This window comes from Schistocerca gregaria, chromosome 3 (assembly GCF_023897955.1).
Source record: "Schistocerca gregaria isolate iqSchGreg1 chromosome 3, iqSchGreg1.2, whole genome shotgun sequence".
Taxonomy (NCBI): Eukaryota; Metazoa; Arthropoda; class Insecta; order Orthoptera; family Acrididae; genus Schistocerca; species Schistocerca gregaria.
The window spans coordinates 349,524,588-349,547,837 of record NC_064922.1 but is presented as its reverse complement, the minus strand read 5'-3'; the positions used below and the strand labels follow the sequence as shown (position 1 = coordinate 349,547,837).

The following is a 23,250-nucleotide window of genomic DNA, read 5'->3' as shown; positions in this document are numbered from 1 at the left end:
TTAAAGTAGCGCTAGAAGAAAAAACGGTATAGCCAAAAATTGGTTGGTAAATAGTGGTATGATCTTCGATTATAACACGATCTTTGAGCAGAGTCTCAGAAAATTGTTATCAGTAAGAGAGTACTGGTGATTTTTTGTAGTATTCAACCTCTAATCACTTTTAGAGAAAAGCAGCGAACGGTGGACAGGCTAAATTTTGCTTTACTTGCCTATTTGATTTAATATTTTGGGTCTGCAGTAAAAGAAGCAGGCAAAAAGGAATACAAACGTCTCAAAAATGAGATCGACAGGAAGTGCAAAATTGTTAAACAGGGATGGCTAGAGGACAAATATGGATGTAGAAGCGTGTATCACTAGGAGTAAGGTAGATAATGGCTAGAGAAAAATTAAAGAGAACCTTGGAGAAAAGAGAACCACTTCCATGAATATCAAGAGCGCAGATGGAAACCCTGTTCTAAGCAAAGAAGGGAAAGCAGAAAGATGGAAGTAGTATGTAGAGGGTCTATAAAAGGGCAATGTTATTGAAGACAATGTTATGGAAATGGAAGAGGCTGTAGATGAAGATGAAATGTGAGATATTATACTGCGTGAAGAGTTGAACAGAGCACTGAAAGACCTAAGTCGAAACAGGTCCCCGGGAGCAGACAACATTCCATTAGAAATACTGATGGCCTTGGGATAACCAGCCCTGACATAAGTCTATCATCTAGTGAGCAAGATATGTGAGACAGTGAAAATACCCTCAGACTTCAAGACGAATGTAATAATTCCAATCCCAAAGAAAGCAGGTGTTGCCAGTGGTGAAAATTGCCGAACTATTAGTTTAACAAGCCACGGCTGTAAAATACTAACACGAATTCTTTACAGACGAGTGGAAAAACTGGTAGAAGAGAACCTCGGGGAGGGATCAGTTTGGATTCCGTAGAAATGTTGGAACACGTGAGGCAACACTGACATTACGACTGACCTTAGAAGAAAGATTAAGGAAAGTCAAACCTACGTTCCTAGCATTTGTAGACTGGAATATTCTCTTTCAAATTCTCAAGATGGCAGGGGTAAAATACAGGAAGCGACAGGCTCTATACAATTTGTACAGAAACCAGATGGCGGTTATAAGAGTGGAGGGGCATGAAAGGGAAGCAGTGGTCGGGAAGGGAGAGAGACATGGCTGTAGGTTATCCCTGATGTTATTCAATCTGTATCTTGAGCAAGCAGTAAAGGAAACAAAAGAAAAATTTGGTGTAGGAATTAAAATCCATAGAGAAGAAATAAAAACTCTGAGGTTCGTCGATGGCATTGTAATTCTGTCAGAGACAGCCAAGGACCTGGAAGGGCAGCTGAACGTAATGGACAGCGTCTTGAAAGGAGGATATAAGATGAATATCGACAAAAGGAAAACGAGGATAATGGACTGTGGTCGAATTAAGTCGGGTGATGCTAACTGCTGATGGTCGAAGAAGAGAGGATATAAAATGTAGACTTGTAATGGCAAGGAAAGCGTTTCTGAAGAAGAGAAATTTGTTAACCCGACTATAGATTTAAGTGTCAGGAAGTCGTCTCTGAAAGTATAGAGTGTAGTGGAAGTTAAACTTGGACGATAAATAGTTTAGACAAAAAGAGAACAGAAGCCTTCGAAATTTGGTGCTACAGAAGAATGCTAAAGATGAGATGGGTAGATCATGTAACCAATGAGGAGGTATTGAACAGAACTGGGGAGAAGAAAAATTTGTGGCACAACTTCACTAAAAGACGGGTGCACTTGGTAGAACATATACTGAGGCGACAAGGGATGACCAATTTAGTATTGGAGGGCAGCGTGAAGGGTAAAAATCGTAGAGGGAGACCAAGAGATGAATAACTGGTTCAAATGGCTCTGAGCACTAAACATCTGTGGTCATCAGTCCCCTAGAACTTAGAACTACTTAAACCTAACTAACTGAAGGACATCACACAGATCCATGCCCGAGGCAGGATTCGAACCTGCGACCGTAGCAGTGATGAATAACTAAACAGAATCAGACGAATAGAGATTGCAGTAGGTACTGGGAGATGAAGGAGCTTGCACAGGATAGAGTAGCATGGACAGCTGCATCAAACCAGTCTCTGGACTAAAGACCACAAAAACAACAAGATTTTGGGTCTATGTATCTTGAAACTGAGTAAATCAAAGTTCTTCAGTACCTATAATGAGATTTTGACTCTGCAGCGGAGTGTGCGCTGATATGAAACTTCCCGGCAGATTAAAACTGTGTGTGGACCGAGACGCGAACTTGGGCCTTTGTGTTTCGCGGTGAAGTGATCTACCATTTTTTTTCTCTTTTTTCGTTGTTGATCGTTGCGTTTGGTCGTTGCGGACGTCACATGACATCCGTTCAAGTTCGTTTGTGGAACTTTCGACATTTTTTTTTTATTACAGAGGCCAAGCAGCTCTCTGCCTGTACACGCTGAGCTACCGTGCCGGCTACCATCTGAGCTACCCACGCACGACTCACGCCCCGTCCTCACAGCTACACTTCCGCCAGTACCTCGTCCCCTACCTTCCAAACTTTACAGAAGCTCTCCATCCCCGAGTTCGAGTCTCGGTCCAGCACACAGTTTTAATCTGCCAGGAAGATTAATAGTTTTTCAGTCTCTGTTCGATTTCTACGTTTATTACAAGGTCCAATAGGAGTAAAAAACTGAAAATTTGTTACTATCAGAAACCGGTTATTCTGAAAAACTAATAATTATTTTGAAAAAATCGGTATATAACGAAAAATCGGTTGATTTTATAATAACCGCCACCCACGCAGTACTTCTTGTTACTCCTGCCGTCCCGCTCCCACCGTCCCCATCCGGCTCACCGGCGCCGTTTCTCTCTCTCTCGGTCTGACTCTGAAAGGTCACGTGGTTTCAGTGTCAACAAACACTAGCGCGCTTCTCCCTGTGCGGTAGTCACCGGAGACTTTTCGCACTACTTGGCAAGGCTATCTCGCGAGAGTTGCCGCGTCACTTCTAAACACCTCTGCGGGAGCGGCGGGCAGTGCAGCCTCGTGGGCAGACTGAGCGAGCCGGAGAACGAGCGGAAGCCCGGACGGCCACAGCGGTGCGGGGGCGGCGTCGGCGGCGGCGGCGGCGGGCGCGCACGTGCGTCTGGCGGCGGGGCCAGCCCGGCCCCCGCGTCGGCCTATGGCTGCGCCGCTGGCCTCGCGCGCCAGTAGCCGCACGGACGCCGTCGCGGCAGCACGGCCGTCCCGCGACACGAGTGCGCGAAGCGGGTCCCGCGGTGTGGCAAAGTGCTCCGAGGTGGTCGTTGACAGTGCCGGCGTTGATGGGCGTGCCGAGTGCGACGACGCCGGGTGTGGCTTCTGGTCGTACGTGCGTGCCTCTGGCGCCCATGGCCGCGTTCTTCACTGGGTGAGTACCCGACTCCTCCACCCATCTGCGCCTCCTCACTGCAGCCACAATAGATATACGGACGTCTGGTATCGGGACTGCACACCTGCGATATATATTCGTGCTGGCTAAATTGAAAACACCTCCCCATGACGACACTGTACTCCAAATATTCGTGTTTACTTTATGCTTTTGCACTGGTTGGTCAAAGATCGTGGTGTAAAATAAAACTGGATGACATTCGATATCAGGTTACTGACACTGAATTTGTGCGAAACATATCAAATTGTCAAATGATGGCGAAGTAGTGAGGAAGTGTTATGAACTACCCAGTATTCTCATTATGCACGTTCTCGCGTTGGAATTACGTGGACAATTCAGAGTTCATGGCATAAAAGGCAGTTTGGCGAAACTCAGTACCTGTGTACAAAGACTGACTCGCTGCGGAGATCCAAGATTTTAAAATATTGTACGTGGATCGAGCAGCAACCGTGTGATGAACTCTTCTTGTGGAAATAGTAAACAGCCAGTCAGTTTCAAAACAGAATTTTTATTAAAACACCTGTATACTCCGGCCGGAGTGGCCGATCTGTTCTAGGAGCTTCAGTCTGAAACCGTGCGTCCGCTACGGTCGCAGGTTCGAATCCTGCCTCGGGCATGGGTGTGTGTGATGTCCTTCGGTTAGTTAGGTTTAAGTAGTTCTTAGTTCTAAGGGACTGATCACCTCAGATGTTAAGTCCCATAGTGCTTTATTATAAATACGTCCCCTTCGGAAGGAAGTATTGGCAGCTGGGTCACATGTTATGGCAGAGGTACATTTAAATATAATCGAAAGGAGTCAGTCAGACATAAAAATTCATCTCTATAATAATTAAAACACGCGCTAGCTATACACTGATGAGGAAGTAACAAATGACAACATTGTTGAGCATATTTTAATTAGTACGGAGATAAAATTTTGACTGAAGCCTTTCGGCTTTATTTCAACGTACTTCTGTCATAACATGTAACCCAGTTGTCAAAATTTCCGTCTAAAAAAAGTTCTCATAAACGTTGAATCCATTGTACAGGGGATACAATAAACCTTAGACTTCGCAACCGAATGGCTGTTTCGTATTTCTACAAGAAGGCGTACACGATTATCTAATCTCGATGAAATACTGTACAACTCTCATTGACGACGCTATGTTGCCATAATGCGCGTTTTCTTTTTAGGCTTACACTGATTACTCAAAGTTCACGACTTAAAAATGAACTGACGAAATTCAAGGTGAAGGTGTGGAGAGTGACTCTGTGCGAAACATATCAAATTATGTACTAGCGGCGAAGTAGTATGTAAGTGTTATTAACAAACGTATCCTCCAAATAAGGGCATTTTTGGTTTGGAAATACGTAAATAGTTCATAGCTCATGATGTAACAAGTAATTTGATGACACTCGAGACCAGGGACTCAGGACTGACTTTCATCGAAACATGTCATGTTTCCTAACATAGACGAAGTGCTATGTATGTTTTCTTATAGAAGTTGTGTTTTCATTGTGCGTCTTTTCCTTTGGGCATTTGCACTGATAGATAAGTGTTCGTGACGTAAATAGAAAAATTTGAAGAAATTCTGTAAACTTGTTAAATTTTATCTCAATACAAGAATGAATTAACTAGCTCAAATAAAGAAGCCAATTTCTCTCCTAGACAGGCTACTTTATTCTCGAATGAAGTCGTCTATTATCTCGTCAGACTAGCTACATTCAGCTCTGTGGCCCTTTTAGAAGCCCACAAAGCATCATATACCTAGTAGAAATTACGCACTCATAGCAATCACACGGCACGCAATTTGTATAGTAATTAAAAATAACGAAAATGTGAGGGAATTGATTTTCAAGTGTAAGGCAACTAGTTGCAGTAAGAAATTGTTTCACCATTTACGTATTTCTTATTTTATTTCTTTTTAAATTTTTTTCCGGCTGCGAAACTCAGTGGGATGAACTAATCACGCAGTAGGCTACCCGAGTAGTTACAGACCACACCCACGACGAATGTTACATAATACAGGCAGAAAACTACTTAGACTAATAATATCAAAGCTAAAAAAACTCTGCCTAGAAAAGAAAACGTGTTATTGAATGTTTTTGAGGTGCATGGAGAGCCACTGAGAAGAGAGAGAGAGAAAAACAAAAACGGACTACAAAGACAAGGTGTGATAGGCTATATGACAAAGGCATACTGGCAATGTTTTCACTTTACACATCTGCGAGCGGAACAGAAAACGATGACTAGGAACGGTACAAAGTACTGTCTACCGTTAGTTTACAGTGTCTTTTGGAAAGCCAGAGCATACTGATTTGGAGTGTTTAAGATTTGCAATGGCAAATTTCGCAGAATTCAAAACGATGAAAATAAAATGGACAGAACAACAGAGCGAGATATCACTCTATTCGCCACCTAGGAAAACAACAGGGTACCGACAGTATGAACTTCATTGTTTGCTTATTTCACGCCCCTTTTCGCGGAACATTCCTCTCCAACAACAAACGTCATAGAGCTGTATTTCACCTTTGTAGGGGAGTCAGGTACCAATAAAAGGAATATAAAAATGCGAGGAAAAAGTCGTTATTGGTGTTTTGCATAGCTATTATTGTACACGAAGATAAGTTTTTGATTATTATATTATCCCAGGCATATCCGGAAAATGTGAATAACATCTTTCTGTACCTAAAGAAATGACAAATCAAGAATTAACTGCATGTCACAGTGCTAGATCAGGTTACGGTCAAGCTTCCTGTCGTATTCTATGAGTTACCTGCATCCTTACAGAATCACGACCAACGACTGTTACTCAAACCATGAATTACTCTTTCTTAGCTGAAATTTAAAGTTTGATAAATTACAGTAAATTGGGGTAACTTAACTTCTTAATTAACTATTAGCAAGTAAAATTTCTACGAGTATCTGTATATTTTACGCTTCTCAGTAGGCATTTTCACAAAGTAACTCAAAAAAGAACGGAAAATTTAGTTAAAATATTAGACTTCTATAAAAACTGTCTAGCGGCATTTGCTCTTACCGCGTTTCTTTATTTAGTTGCCTCGAGTTAATCATTAAATTTCTGTTCGGATGGGCTGCTAGACTGATGATACGTGAAGGCCTGACAAGGATATGGTATCAGTACTTCATCGAAGTTGTCGTAGCCAGAGAGTCGGTTAATAGCACGAGAGAGATGTTTCACACTGTAATTAGACAGGAATGTGCTTCAGGTAATGGAGACACTGCGATGTAACGTAGCAGGAATCGTCATTTACAACAGTAACTGAATATGTGCAAACATGTTCCTTTAATTATTTACAGATTTTACGATTTCCTTTTGGGATGTAAATCCGTTATCTCGTATTGTAAATATTTCTTTCTGTAGTCGAAAGACCGTTGCTCGTTTCCAGGATCCACATTTCTGAAGCAAAGTCTGTATTGGGCGCCCTGTGTTCGGCATGAATGAGCGCTGGTATAAAAGCGCACTCCAAACAGACCGGAATGCTGTGGAGGACAATATGAAAGCGAAGAACAGGTGCCAGCAACGGTAGTGCGCTGGTTCCTTGCTACGGATCACCTCTCACTGGAAAGCCGTGAAATATGCAGCTGTTTCCGCTATCACATGTCATTCTTCAAGGCACAAATTTCTGTTGTCAGTTTTTTAGCTAGTAACTACTTCACTACTACTGTTCACTTTCGGGCCCTCTTGGATCACATCATAGACAACAAAGGGTTGGTCAGAGTTTTCTGTTAATCTTTCCGTGTCCCTCATATTACCTGGCCTCACAGAGAGGGTATTTTCTTCTTGTCATCAAACTCAATAAATCAAAAATTGTATTCTTCAGTCTAGCCAACTGAATTTTCTGTGTAAAAAAATTTTCAACATTTTCTTTTATTGTGCTACAGTGTTTCATATAGGTCTTCTTTTTTCACTGTTGTGCTCCATTTTTTCTGTCTCAGTTTTAGTTCTAATCCTCTATTCTTACAGCTACAATATCTTTCTATTAAATATGGTTGTTTCAATTTTTAACATGTCCATAGGATTATAGCCTGATTTTTCTCGAATCCGAGTAAATGCTAGGATACTTTCGAATTTTCTTCTTTCGCCTTACTTTGTATTTACGGTCTTTAGTGTATTTTGGACCTATAATTTTTCTTATGATTTTTGTTCCATGCTGTTTGATTCTTCAATATTTCTCTTTCTGTTTAAAACATTTTAGTTGAAGAAACACACTTTTGACGACCGTTTAACACATTGTTCTCTGTAGTTTGACATGCACTTTTTGCTTCCAATTCCTTTCGTAAATATGAAGGCTGTTTCGAGTTTTTGGCAAAGACTTTCATACCTTTTTTTTGTTCAACATTCTTTAATATCACCTAAGTATTTGAAAAGACTCTCTCTATAGACTTTTCTGTATTTTATTGATAGAATATGTGGTTCCGGATAACAGTAATGGTGATTTGTGACGACGAGGTATCGATTTAGTCTTGGCTTCTCAATTTCGTAACTAGAATTACAACAGTAATGATATCGTCGCTTTAGGGAGTATTGAATTCATTGCTGGTACGAAAAATATACCCTGTTGGTTTCTCACATTTCTGTATCTGTTAAGCATATAACAATTCTTGTATTAATTAGTACTATTGACATGTATTGTGAAAGAAGGCGAATTAGGGTGTTCAGTACTCATTAGGGTATTAAATGTAGCCTTATAGGAACGGTGGGCAACGGCCTTTCCACAGTGGGTACACCGGTTCCCGTCAGATCCCGGAGTTAAGCGCTGTCGGGCGTGGACGGCACTTGGATGGGTGACCATCCAGGCTGCCATGCACTGTTGCCATTCTTCGGGGTGCACTCAGCCTCGTGATGCCAATTGAGGAGCTACTCGACCGAACAGTAGCGGCTCCGGTCACTGACAACCATCATAACGACCAGGAGAGCGGTGTGCTGACCACACCTCCCTCCTATCCGCATCCTCAGCTAAGGATGACACGGCGGTCGAATGGTCCTGATGGGCCACTTGTGGCCTGAAGACGGAGTGCTATAGTAACAGTGTTTAGGGGAATTAATCGACGTAGTTGTAAAAGTCTTCTGTGTCGCTTGTGTATCTAACGGGGGGTATAGTTTTAGAAACATCAACCCTCTTTCTGTATATTTGAAAATAGTGCCTGTCTTAGATTGCAAATCTTTGTTTCTCAATTTTTTTAGGTACTACGACGGCGAACATTGACGAATAGGAATGTTTCACGCGAAACGAAGCCTTGTTGAATGAGGTGATTCTCCTCTTTAACCTGTTGACAGCGCAACTTATACGAATTCCCCCTGTCTGTGCAGTGGCTGTGCGGTCATTCCTAGCACACAAGGTGCCGGAAGCGCTGAGCAAATCACAGGGCCACTTCGTACGACTTCCTACGTTGCAATCTAATCATCGGAACTGTTGGGCGAAAAAGGAAAGCACTAGTCTCAAAGCTAAACGGAGAATTTTATATCAAACACTGCTTAGTCCTCTTCGACCCTGGCGATTTCGTGCACTGATGAACTTTAGTCCCCTTTAGGGAGCCGAGGTCACGACTTTAACAGCTACTGGGCACGAAATTCAGCCGTGAAGTGCTGGCGTGCAACCTGTGGGTTAAAGAGGGCGGTAAAGGAGGGGAGGGCGTGAGAGATATCGTGGCTTTGGTCTGTCAGGAACACGGAGTTCGCTATCGGAAATGCAGTAAGTGATCATGTTATTCGTTGCTCCTAGTCAGGCTAATAGCGCCAAAGCACGTACATTAAGTTATAGTGGTTATCTGGCAAACTCAAACATTGCTACGGACTTAGCACCACACTTGTTGGAGAAAAACACACACGCGCATGAAAGCGATTTGTGCTTTACATGCGTATTGATTATTTAACCAATTGTGATGTGGAGCTTGAGGCTTGTGATATGTACGGATAATGAGTCTTTGATTATGAAATACGTATGTGCACGAGATATTTCATGTACTCAGACTATCTACAAACCAATGTCACAACTTTTGTGGGTGTATTACAGGTACTTGAAAGATGAGAAACATTCGAAATCAGTTAATAGCTTGTTGCGGGCGTGTTTTCTTTCCTAAACTACTACGAACTTGATGTAGTGATGTACGACTACTGCAATATGGAACTGTCTGCGTAGTATGTGTTACACGACAAAGCAAGCTATATGCTTGGCCGCACAAGAAACTAACTTGGTTATGTGACTGCCGTGCAAAGCAGCGCGCATTCTTGTCTTGTTGCGCAAGCCTGGCTAGTGAGCGCGGAAAAAGCCTTTCTAGACATCCGCGACAGCATGCCGGACGGGTTATTAAATTTACTAACGGTGAGAAGGAGAAAGGAAAGTGAAGCGTGTGAGCAACATTATAATGTTGGATAAGTTTGTTAATTACACAAGATGCTAAGCGGACTGTCATTCACGTAGAAGGAAAGTACAGTCACTCCATGTGAACTGAGGTGACTCCAGTCGAGGGATACCGATATGCACAAACACAGATGGCGGTAGTGTTGCGAACACAAGGGTAGTGCATTGTTGGAGGCGTCATTTTTATCCGATGTGGTTCATGAGAAAGGACTATGGCTGCGCGACGGGGATCAAGACACTCTGAAGGCTGCATTGGAGTAAGAGCTAGACGGATGGAACATACCATTTCGGCAGTCGTCAGGAAATTCAACAGTCCAAGTTCCACAATGCCAAGGGCGTGCCGAGAGTATCAAATTTCAGGCATTACCTTTCTCCACGGACTGTGCTGTGGCCGACGGCCTTCGATTAACGACCATAAGCATCCGCGTTTGCGCAGGGCTGTCAGTGCTAAGAGACAATCAACTTTGCATGAAATAGCCACGGAAATGTGGGCCGTACGACGAACTCATCTGTTAGGACAGTGCAGCAATGTTTGACATTAATCGGCAACAGTAGTAGATGATCGACTCGAGTACCTTATCTAACAGCATGATATTGCCTCTCCTGACCTCCTTATCTTATCTGATGGACCTGGACTGGAAAATCGTGGCCTGTTCAGATGAGTCTGGATTTCAGTTGGTAAGAGCTGACGGTAGGGTTCGAGTGTGGCGCAGACCCCACGAAGCTATGGACCCAAGTTGTCAACAAGGCACAGTGCAAGCTGGTGATTGCTTCATGACGATGTGGGCTCTGTTACATGGAGTGGAATGGGTTCTCTGGTCCTGCTGAACCGATTACTGGAAATTATGTTCGTCTACTTGTTCCTACAAAACTATGGACTTTTCACCGATGCCAGAGCGTCGTGTCACTGGGCCACAGTTGTTCGCGATCGATTTGAACATTCTGGACAATGCGAGCGAAATATTTCGCCAGCCAGATCGTCAGACGTGAATTACATCCAATATTTACAGGACATAGTCGAGAGTCAGTTCGTTCACAAAATCCTGAAACAGCAGCACTTTCGTAATTACGGACGGCTATAGAGGCAGCATGGCTCAGTACTAATGCAGGGGAAGTCCAACGACTTCAGTCCATGTCAGCCAGTGGTTTATTTAGAGCTGGTTTTACAAAGAGCATACTGTAAATAAAAGCTGCTGGAGTGCTCTAGTGCGAGTAGTATTGTCAAACAAAAGCGATGGTAAATGTTTAACTATTGTTCTATGTAGGGCGATGGCATACAGACGTTTAGCGAGTGACATAAATCTTCTGTGAAGTTTATAATTAACTGAAGTCTGTGGGTATAACTATGTACTACACTTCTGCATTACATTATGTCAACTATTGAGATAAATTTCAAACTACAACGGGCCTTATGTTCAGTTCTGTTTATGTTAAGCCTATACGAATAAAGAAAAAACCATTCTTGGAAAAATGAAAAGCCGCGCGGGATTAGCCTAGCGGTCTAAGGCGCTGCAGTCGTGGACTGTGCGAATGGTCCCGGCGGAGGTTCGAGTCCTCCCTCGGGCATAGGTGTGTGTGTTTATCCTTAGGATAATTTAGGTTAAGTAGTGTGTAAGCTTAGGGACTGCTTCAGCGCTTGCAGACAGCTCACTAGGCAACATTCCCAAGTGTCCATAAACGATCTTGATCAAATTTGGTGGATGTGTACAGCGGGCAAAATAGCGCCATACGTATGTTTTGCTTGTACCCAGCTACACTTTTAATGGGTAAAACACACTCTGAAAGATAATTTGGAATTTTAGTGGAATTTTGTTGTAGAATACTTAGGTGTAGAATATCTTCGAAACGATGATACATAAAAAACGTTTTTCATATAAAAGTTGACAAGTAGTCAATGTTCTTGAAAACCGTGTAGTCAACTTTTCTAACAATTTGAAATTTTGCAAAATACCTCATCAGCAATAATTAATTTTGAAAAATGAAACATAAATTAAAGAGGGTTTGAAGCCATGTACCCAGCTGTGAAATACAGTTGGTTTCTTAAACAACAGTTTTGGAAAGTAATCTATCTACTGCGGGCTGTCTGAGTATTTGCAACATTAATTACTATCCTAATTGTTTATTTTGATTACATTTGTTATACGTTTTAAATTCCTATTTTAAGTTTTACATTACTGCTTTTTTGATTTCTTAGTTTAGCGTTCCACACAGGTTTATTGGTTTATTGGAAATGACAAGTATCTCATTATTATGGTAGGAAATAATTACAATAAAAACAATCTGTAAAGAAATGCTTAAGACATAACGTTTTCTTAGACCACGCACATAGAATGAACGAAATTTCTTCAGATAATATACACGACCGAGAAGACAATACAAAACAAAATTGTGCAGGATTTCAAATTGTCGCAGGTGATCCTTTAATGGCCCTGACTTGTGGTACACATGTTTCAGTAGATTGGTAAGCCTTCGCAAAGAGAATAGTTCTGACGACTGAAGCTTGATTATAGTGTTTCTCAAGTGGAGAGTGACATTACAATTCAACTGAACTACATCTGAAAATCCTCTCATAAAGTTTTTCCAAAATCTAAAGCTGTATACGTTCCAAAGCTGCAGCTGTGCCATCGAGCCCTTTGGGATCAACAAGTTCCTTGTCATCTGGTATGATGCTTTAAACGGTTCTTTCACAATGACCACGGCAAGAATCTAGGAATAACACACACATTTCTCCATCTGTGGAAAAGGAAACATTTTTAAATATATTTCGATATTGTCAGACCTTTGTTTACCAGATTTCGACGCTGTCAGGAGAACATTCGGGGCTTCGAACAGAGATTCTCGAATTCTCGGTCCAAACTCAGCATTAGGTTCTTTTAAAACTATGAAAAGTCATGCGGTCAGTGTGAAAAAAAAACCGTTTTGACCGTCTTAGCGGAGGACAAGAAATATCTGGTGCTCCCAAAGATCTCGATGGCACAGGTAACACCGTGGGACGTATACGGCTTTCGATGTTGAAAGAACGTTGAGAGATCTTCAGATCCTGGTCTCTTGAATGTTTATTATGTTAATATCCACTTGAGAAACAATACAAGCGAACAGCAGTCACTAGTACACAACCAGTTCCCTCGCCAAGGCTTACCCATGAATTGAAATACGCCTGACGCAAATCAGAATATTTAGAGAATCAGCCTTGATAATTTGAAGTCCTGTAGTTGGTTTTTTATATTGTCGCCACCGCCGTGTATATTACGTGAATAACTTTCATTCAGTTCTATGTGCATTGTTTAAAAAAAGGTTACATTTTATTCATTTCTTTGCAGTTTATCATTATTGTATTTACTTTTATGATAATAATAATTAATTACTTTTTAAATTAACACAGTATACGCATGTGAAACAATAAACAAAGAAAAAAAACATGAAATTAAAATTTAAAACATAAAACAAATAGAAGGAGAATAAATAGTAACAGTAGTCAGTATTTCGATAGTTTAATTAGATATGTAGGAAATACTGCGACAGTACATTGTGTAAAGCTATCTTCCAGAAATAGTATTTAAGGAAGGGATGTAGGTGGCTTGACATTTCATTAATTTATGTCGTAACAAAAGTTTTCATTTCTCAAAATTGATTAATGTTGGTGGGATACTCAACAAAATCTCAAATTGTTACAAAAGTTGATGATACACTTTTCAAGAACATTAATTAAATTTCAACTTTTATATGATTTTTTTTATATATCATCGTTTCCTTACACACAAAATGCCGAATTATCTTTCGGGTTGTGTTTTACCCCTTTAAAGTGAAAATGGGCACAAACAAGAAATACTTATTGCAGTATTTTGTCCTCTCTACACACTCGCCAGGTTTCATAAGGCTCGTTTATTGACACTTGGAGAGTATTCCCTTACCAGTGCAGTATGCTGAAGACTACCTTGCAGCTGAGCAGTCGCTGTTTGCAGAGAACTAAGAGCTGTATCAGTCATAGGACATAAAGTTGCACGCATCAAATTGTACCGAATTAGCATTTCTGACAAAGTCTTAATAAATGTTATTCCTTGCTTCTTTTAGTGACAGAACACCTTCGTTTTAGCGCCGCCTTATCAAACAAGTGTTTGTTTTGGCAAATGTGCTAATCGGCCACCACTGAGGTACAACAGCAGGAAAACAGCTTTCTGCTACCGTTAGCGTTTTAGCTGAGTTAATAGTAGCATTCTGTTAATACACTGACACACAAACACTCGCGCGCGCGCGCACACACACACACACACACGCACGCACACGCACACACACACAGACACACACACACACACACACACACACACACACACACACACACACACACACACTTGTACGCGCACGTGAACTCCTAGATTTTGTAGCTGGTCGTCAGCAGTGCGAACGGTCGTGAATTTAATCCTGACAGATGAAGAGAGGGTAGACTACACGTTACCAATAAAGGACTCAGCTACGTGCGATGGATTAACGGCTCGACCTTCCACCGCTCGTCGCGTGGATCCCATCTAGTCCAGCGCAGCAGCTCCGGAACGCTTGAATTATTTGTGGTCCTTAAGAGCATTCCGTGCTTCATTTCACCGAGTGGTTCCAGGTCTGCCGCGGTTTTCCTGTAGCCTCCGTCTTCGTATCTCCTCCAAGGGTGAAATGCTTCAACTGAGCCCTCTGTATCAGAAAGTGGGGCTGAGTGTGAAGACAAGAAGCGAGTATTTTCAGATCCACACATCGTAATCCACTATTAGTACTACGTTACACGGTCTTCTTTGACATTTTACCCATCCTCAGCAGCTGTAGTGTTTTATCGAAATAATTAACAAATAGCTGCATATAATAAATACAATTTCTTAACAGGTTTCTGCTACTTAGTGTTCTTCAGGAGGTTATAACTATCCAACTATTTCTGATGAAGGACACTAAGTTCCTGAAACCGATCAATAAATTAAAGTCAATTTATGCAAATGATTGATGATTATTTCGATATAGCTCTTCCTTACTTCTACACTATTGGCCATTCAAATTGCTACACCAAGAAGAAATGTAGATGACAAACGGGTATTCATTGGACAAATCTAGTATACTAGAACTGATATGTGATTACATTTCCACGCAATTTGGGTCCATAGATCCCGAGAAATCAGTACCCAGAACAACCACCCCTCCAGGGAACCCGGGTTCGATTCCCGGCGGGGTCAGGGATTTTCTCTGCCTAGTGATGATTGGGTGTTGTGTGATGTCCTTAGGTTAGTTGGGTTAAAGTAGTTCTGAGTTCTAGGGGACTGATGACCATAGCTGTTAAGTCACATAGTGCTCAGAGCCAACCACCTCTGGCCGTAATGATAGCCTTGACACGCCTGGACATTGAATCAAACAGAGCTTGGATGGCGTGTACAGGTGCAGCTGCCCATGCAGCTTCAACACGATACCACAGTTCAACAAGAATAGTGACTGGCGTATTGTGACCAGCCAGTTGCTCGCCTACCATTGGCCAGACGTTTTCAATTGGTGAGAGATCTGGAGAATGTGCTGTCTAGGGCAGCAGTCAAACATTTTCTGTATACAGAAAGGCCCGTACAGGACCTGTAACATGCAGTCGTGCATTATCACGCTGAAATATAAGGTTTCGCAGGGGTCGAATGAAGGGTTGAGCCAAAGGTAGTAAAACATCTGAAATGTAACGTCCACTGTTCAAAGTGCCGTCAATGCAAACTAGAGGTGACCGATACGTGTAACCTATGGTACCCGATACCACCAAGCCGGGTGATACGCCAGTATGGCGATGACGAATACACGCTTCCAATGTGCGTTCACTGCAATGTCGCCAAACACGGATGCGACCATCATGATGCTGTACAGAGAACCTGGATTAATCCAAAAAAATGTTTTTCCATTCTTGCACACAGGTTCGTCATTGAAAACACCATCGCAGGCGCTCCTGTCTTTGATGCTGCGTCAAGGGTAACTTCAGCCATGGTCTCCGAGCTGATAGTCCATACTGCTGCAAACGTCGTCGAACTGTTCGTGTAGATGGTTGTTGTCTTGCAATCGTCCCCATTTGTTGACTCAGAGGTCGAGACGTGGCTGCAAGATCCGTTACAGCTATGCGGATAAGTTGCCTGTCATCTCGGCTGCTAGTGAAACGATGCCGTTGGGATCCAGCACGGCGTTCCGTATTACCCTCCTGAACCCACCGATTCCATATTCTACTAACAGTCATTGGATCTCGGCCAACGCGAGCAGCAATGTCGCGATACGAAAAACAGGATTCGCGAAAGGCTAAAATCCGATCTTTATTAAAGTCGGAAACGTGATGGTACGCATTTCTCCTCCTTACACGAGGCATTACAACAATGTTTCACCAGGTAGCTCCGGTCAGCTGCTGTTTGTGTATGAGATATCGGTTGCAAACTTTCCTCATGTCAGCACATTGTAGGTGTCGCCACTGGCGGCAACCTTGTGTGAATGCTCTGAAAAGCTAATCATTTGCATATCACAGCATCTTCTTCCTGTCGGCTAAATTTCTCTTCTGTAGCACATCATCTTCGTGGTGTAGCAATTTTAATGGCCTGTAGCGTATAATTACATTTTTTTTAATTTGGTGTACCGACCTGCAGCGAGCACAGTTTTACGCAAGTTGTACATTGCGTGAGGAAAAGAAATTCATGTAAGCAGATACAGCGTACGTAACAGGTGATCTATATCATGCTAACTGGCAACAAATACAATGATTGAAAAAAAGAACGTTAAAATTACTGTAAAAACAGAAAGTGTGACCGGACATTCCAAATCAACTGATATCTCCTCCGCTACTTTTTGAACAGGAGGATCTTTCTCTGCGTTGCGTGCGGGCTTGACACGACATACAAGGAGACAGGCATGGACAAGGTTGAAAAAGTTGCCATGGGAGCGAGAAATTTTGGTTTGTCACCTCAAACTTAACGAAACTCTCCCTCCATTATAAAGAGCAGAGGAATAGTTTCGCTGGCGGGCGTGTTTTCGTATCCCATCTGGCTGAAGTTGACGTTCTTGAGGGAGCAACTCTGCCTGGTCTTGGAAGGAACGCGTTAGACTATGTTAGTTTTCTATTATTTTATTTCGGTTGTGTAATAGAAACGTTTTGTGGTTAATCTATTTCACAGTAATTCTGGATGAAATTGAAGATTGCTAGGATATTTGTCAGACGTTAGGCAGTGCTACTTCCTTACTCTGTCACATTGTCATACGGTACAAAACAATAATTAATACAAGGTCTTCATTCCCATGTGCATCTGCGATGAATGCGCTAGAGTAACATTTGCCATCTTATCACAAAACATTGTTGGCTCTTTCACATCGTGTGTAATTTTGACATTTTTAACCGAATCTTAAACTACTGCATGTTACGTGAGCCGTTCGTTGTTGTTCTATATGTTTTGACTGTAATTTTACAATCCAAATTGAACTATTTGACTTTGTCTCAAGAAATAAAAGTATTATTGTAAATTATGGGAGTATTTCACCGCTTATGTAAAAGTACACCGAACATTTCCGGGACTTTCCCCACACCGCAACGTGCATTATGAGAAAGCGTAGGAGAGGTTACATAATACACTCTTTCAGTAATTAATCACGTCGACATCGATTCTTGTGCAATGTGTTCGAATGCTTTGTGCTCACCACCAAGACACTTTGAAACACCTCGTCAAAAAGCAGGTTGACACAAGGTGTCTGTTTCTTGTAGTAAGGTTTATATCAGATTTTCGATAACTTTCTTTTCAAAATTCTGATGGTAAAGTTCCTACATCAACGACGTAGTACATATTATCACAGTGATATAAATAAATTCCGATAGTAAAGTTACTACATTAAAATGTTGTTATTCAGATCATGCAGTTCGTTTTCCTAGTTACAATGAGCTAATTAGTTTCGTAGGAAATGATGACAATTAATAGTTTTTCCTGTCTCGAAATCTGGTACGTCTATCGACAGGGAAAAATCTTATGTGCTAATAGGTAAATATGGGAGGAAAGACCAGTGTCAAATTAAGGAACTATCTTTCCTCGTTACAGCAAAATATCTACATGAGCCAAAACTTTATTAGTTTACCAGGTAAGCCAATTACAGCCAAAGTACTGCAAATTTCTAGGATATGTTTGAGATACATTTGATCGTATGGTTTTTCTTAATCTATTGACATCCACATTTGTGAGCAAGGGCTTTGATTAAAAATGACTAAATTTAAATTTTAATAAACAAGATCAATCACATGGTCATATACCTGGGATTCCGAATGCGTAGGCACAAATTACTGCTGAATACTTCAGTAGCTGCTGCTCATACAAATAAGATAAATACAAAACATAATAATAATCCACTCAGCCATCGAAAGGCAAACATTTTTAGCTATAGAACTTGCAAACTATTAAAAGTTAATCAAGTTTACAGTGATACCCTGGAACGATGCTTTGTTAAGGCCAAAGTCAGCGCCATTTTCAGTCAGTCTCCGCTTTCGGTCATTCTGTTTGGTGTCAGTCTATTCTCATTCTATTCTTAGTCTCCATGTGGTACAGCTTCAGATTAGCCAGTCTTTATTTCACCCACCCTTCCGTTTAATTCAAGCTGAAATTTTTTTATAATTACTACCTAATTATAAATGTTAGAGACTGTAAGAGACCTAGTCATCACCTACAGGATCTTAAAGACGTGATCAAAAGGAGAGCTTCTGTAAAGTTTGGAAGGTAGGAGCCGAGATATTGGTAGAAGTGAAGCTGTGAGGACGCGGTGTGAGTCGTGATTGGGTAGCTCAGACGGTAGAGCACTTTCCCGCGAAAGGCAAAGTCTCGGCCCGACACACAGTTTTAATCTGCCAGGAAGTTTCTTACATGATAAAAAATTGGTAAATTTCCAATTCTGAACTTCCGAAAAAAACTTCTGGTTACATCCTAAAATAGCACATCCAGGTGTTGATGCAGCTACCAAAGCTTATTACGTAACAGGTAGGACTAGTTTACGTAACTACCTGCCTTCTCGTAAGTCGTTATTGTGTCTTCTGTTTCATAGGGCCGTGACTTACCTGTTAGATTTTAATCACTAAGCCAACAGCAAAGGGAGTCGACGTGAGGGAGTAATGCGAAAATTGTTAAATTTAGCGACATCTTTCTATGACAACAGCTCTAACAGTTAACTCCCAACTGTGACAATGTGATTGTTTTTAGCTAGGTTCGTAAGTTGTTTATGTGCAACACAGCCACGGCATTTCACTAGCAACTGTTCGGCCGAAGTTGTTCTCGCCCGACGTCCCAAATAACCAGTTACAATGACCAACAGCATAGTTGCCTCTGTGTGTGATCCAATGTTTTCAGATTTAGCATCAGTTTCGTCAGGTAATCTACCATCACAATCGTCACTGTGTCCGATGGAGAAACGGCGACAATGTCGTCAGAAATCAAGTCGCAGCTAGTCAGTCTGTGTCTGTAAAATCTACAGGATGAGGCGTGCACGCACTTTATTCAATATGTAAATGTGGCTACAGATATTCGGATTTTCGTTATGACGTATTAGATGCTCCTGCAATCATTGGCGCAGACAAATAGCGAAATTCTGCATGATCCGCTAAAGTTTGGGAACATTGATGCTGTCGAAGACCTCCTGAACGGCTCCTCTCAGCTCAGAAATGGTTTTGGGGTTATTGCTGTACACCTTGTCTTTAATATAGCCCCAAAAAAGGAGTCGCATGTTCAGATCTGGAGAATATGGTGGACAATAGAGGCCCATGCCAGGGGCCTCTGGGTACCCCAGAGACAGAATGCGGTCCTCAAAGTGCTCGTTCAGGACATCAAACACTCTCCTGCTTCGATGAGGTCGAGACCCATATTGCATTAACTACATCTTGTCGAAATCAGGATTACTTTGGATAATGGGGATTAAATCATCTTCCAAAACCTTTACGTACCGTTCGGTAGTCATCGAGCCATCAAGGAATACCGCACCGATTACAAGTGACAGCTGTGCTTTGAGTCCTTTGCAATTTGCACAATAAACTCACTTTGTTCCACACTTAGTGGGAATGAATTTCAGAAAGAGACCAATAAAGTTGTATGTTGTGTACGACTTCGTACACAACGGTAAATAGTAGTGGGCTACAGAGAGGCGCAGCAACTGTTTTCGTGGGCAAGATGGGTACGAGCAGAAAGTATTAGCTAACAAGTTACCACAGAGAACAGGAAATTTACTTAACTCGTATTTCTCCAACAATACGAAGACTCATTACAAATAATGCAGCAAGAATTGAGTCCAGCTCATACGGCAGCAAGGCAACGGACTTAACGCAGTGGATACACCGGTTCCCATCAGATCACCAAAGTTAAGCGCTATCGGGCGTGGCTGGGACTTGGATGGGTCACCGTCCGGGCCGCCATTCCCTGTTGCCATTTTTTCGGGGTGCACTCAGCCCCGTGTTGCCAATTAAGGAGTTACTCGACCGAATAGTAGTGGCTCCTGTGAAAGAAAACCATCATACCGACCGGAGAGCGGTGTGCTGACCACCCCGCCCCCCTTCCCGCCCCCTCCCCCTCCTATCCGCATTCGACGGTCCGGTGGTACTGATAGACCACTTGCGGTCTGGAAACGGAGTGTTCGAGTGCTTTCATCCAATAGCAGCTAGCTAGGATGAGGCTCGCTATACTGAGCAAGAACTATGGTGTGACGGTGATGAGGCTCCAAGTGCAAGTCGCTAGAGTAGATGGCGCCGGCCGTCCTATATTGCGGCAGCAGACGGCGCTCGTAGACCGAAGCCGTTGGAGACACGGACCAGTGGACGCGCACTATTGGGTCCACCAGAACTCGTGTGACCGCGTCGGTGTCACGGAACTTCTAATTCGGTTACCAAGTTCGCCATGCCCATAGGGTGATACCAAATTTTACACAGCTGTCAAGTTACTTCTCATTTAGACGAGACACACTTGTAGGTAGTCACTTACTCACTTCTCATACCAGACTCGAAAGTCCATTACCGCAGGAACGTATTTTCGCCATCTTGTACCTGACTTGGGCTGTTTCTTACATTCATCTTCAATACCTAGGCTCCTCAAATCAGCCTTCACATTGGCCTCCCATCTACGCCTCGTTCTCCCCACAGGACATTTCACTCTAGGTGCCCTACCAGTACTCTGCGCGCTGCCCTGCCCTCATCCATTCGAGCTACGTAACCCGCCCATCACAGCCTACGTCATTTAATAATACTGATTATAACAGGGCTTGAATAGAGTTCGTGAACGTCTTCGCTATGCAGTTTTCACCACTCTCCGCTAATGTCATCGCTTTCTGCTCCGAAAACTTTCCTCAAAATGTTGTTTTCAAATACTTGAAACGGCTTTGCATTTTACACAGTGAGAGAACAAGTCTCACACCCATACAGCATAACTGGTAGAACAATAGTTTTGTATATTCTAATCTTTAAATTCCTAGACAATATCCGTGATGAAAGTAATCTATTCAGTGAGAAGTAGCATGCCGTTTCCCGCCAGTAATCTCTTCTTCAGTTTGGATTCAATCTCATTTCTCGAAGTGATGTCCACGCCTAGATACTTCAATGTGTTCACTTTTTCAAACTGCATGTCTCCAACTTTTAACATTTTTTGATCTACTGCTGTTGGCATTCTAGTAGTAGCCAGGTATTTTGTCTTCACTTATCCTTAGAAATACGTCTTCAATAGCCTTGATTAACGCATTCGCATGTTCAGATCATCTGCATACACTAATATCTTAATATTTCCATTTAACTCCACACCCTCTGAATTATCTGCTGCCATTGGTACAATATATTCTAGGGCTAAATTAAGAAGTAGCGGAGACAGGGCTTCTCCCTGCTTAACTCCGTTCTTTATTACAAATTCTTCTGACTCCAATTTCCCCACGCGTACTCTACCTTTTGTGTTTTTCAAACTCGCTTCTATAAGTCGAACATACGTCTTTGGTATTCCAAGTTCCAAAAGAGTTCTGTACAATTTTGATTTCAATACTGAATCATATGCTTTTGTAAAATCTATGAAAAGATTATAAACTGGTTTATTTTATTCCCATTTCTTTTCCAAAATTTGACGCAGGATGAATATTAGGTCTATAGTTGATCACAATAGGTACAACTAAGAATAACAGGTGGAAACCGTGGTTTCATAAGGAATGCAAGAAATTGATAGTGGAAAGGAGAAAAGCGCGATTAGATTGGGATAGAATGGGAGACAGAAAACGAGAGGAGTTCTTGAACTTGAGCAGGGAACTTTGTTGTAGGCTACGGGCAAAGAAGATGGATTATTTGAACAATCAAATTACAAAAATGGAAACAAACAGCAAAACAAAAAACATTAGGGAACTTTATCTAGACATAAATGGGTATACGAAGGGCTTCAGGGCTAGGACAAATGCACTTCGAGGGGATGCTGGGGGAATACTGACATACCCCAGTGTTATATTGAGTAAATGGAGGGCGCATTTTGAGCATCTATTAAATGTACACCAGGAAGCAGGAAATGAGCAGGCGTACGAAATACATACAGCAGAACCCCAGATACTTGAGCCAACGTTAAAGTATGTAAGAGATGGAATCAACAAATGGAAAAACCATAAAGCACCAGGATCAGATTTGCATAACTGCAGAATTAGTTAGAAATGGGGGACAGAAATTGGTGGTAGTAGTTCACAAAGTGATAACTGAAGTATGGAACTCAGAGATGATACCTGAAGAGTGGCAGGAGTCGATTCTGTCCCCAATTTTTAAGAAAGGCGACAAAATGGATTGTAGTAATTATAGAGGGATATCGCTATTACCAGTAACTTAAAAAAATTTCTCGAATATTCTGCTAAGCAGGCTTACACCATATGCAGATGAAATTGTGGGGGGATTACCAAGCCGGCTTTCGGAGGACACACTTGTAGGTATGATTTTTTTTCTAGTCCTACATGTCCAGAATGAAGTGCAGCTCGTGGATGGCGTCGCTGCCTTATGATCGCAGGGACCTGGTTCGATTCCTGTATTGCTTGGTGATATTACTCACTCACGGAGTTAATGTTCCTGTTGTCCAAGTCTCGTCTCATATCTATTGACGAGCAAGTCACCAAAGTGGCGTCGAATGAAAAGAGATCCACCAGGCAGTCGAATCACGCCGGACTCTGTCACCCAGCTAATAATGCTGCAAGATCATTGCATTTTATTTTATGCTCAGAGTGTGGGGAATGTCAGTTGTAGAAGACCGAGGCAACGGGCTCTGCTTGCTCGTTACGATTAATGAGGGGGCCTGTTTAGATTCTCAAATACACAGATGGAAAAAACCGCTACACCAAGATGATGGTGTGTGATATAAATGGAACTTGGTAGACGTCTCTTTAAATTTCGCGCCCGTCGCATAAAAGACCCTCTAGTGGTATTATTATGAGGATGCTATCCAGGTTTGCTTTAAATATACGGGGTGATGGTCGTGA

At 42.1% G+C, this 23,250-nt stretch overlaps 1 long non-coding RNA gene across 1 annotated transcript in view; it reads left to right on the top strand.

Moving 5' to 3' along the window:
- Positions 1–3,308: 3,308 nt before the first annotated feature.
- Positions 3,309–23,250, top strand: part of LOC126354188 (uncharacterized) — a 926,022-nt gene continuing 906,080 nt past the window's right edge. Inside the window, exon 1 of the long non-coding RNA XR_007565276.1 lies at positions 3,309–3,396. This is a non-coding gene — a long non-coding RNA (uncharacterized LOC126354188). The remainder of the gene's footprint in view (positions 3,397–23,250) is intronic.